Source organism: Chaetura pelagica, unplaced genomic scaffold (genome assembly GCF_000747805.2).
Source record: "Chaetura pelagica isolate M959 unplaced genomic scaffold, ChaPel_1.0 scaffold356, whole genome shotgun sequence".
NCBI classification, from domain to species: domain Eukaryota; kingdom Metazoa; phylum Chordata; class Aves; order Apodiformes; family Apodidae; genus Chaetura; species Chaetura pelagica.
In genome coordinates, this window is record NW_009953964.1 from 7,584,499 (window position 1) to 7,584,794 (window position 296).

Sequence of the window (296 nt, forward strand, 5' to 3'; positions counted from 1 at the left end):
TTTTTTTGTGTTTGCTTTTTAAGGCTTGATTTAATGCAACACCATTTGTCTTTTATAAATCATACAATTACATAAGGGACACTAGAGATGGAACTCCACATTTTTAATTTATGATTTTTTTTTTAAAGCTCTGTAAAGAAAAAATGAAGTGGTGTCATTCACATACAGGTCTGTGTGGGACAGAATAGAAGTGCCAGTTAGTTTTTCGTAGAAGAATAATGGCCATTTAATGAAGGGTCGGCTCATACAGGTTGCTTATCCAGTGGTGACTAATATGATGCATTTTTAATGTTCTA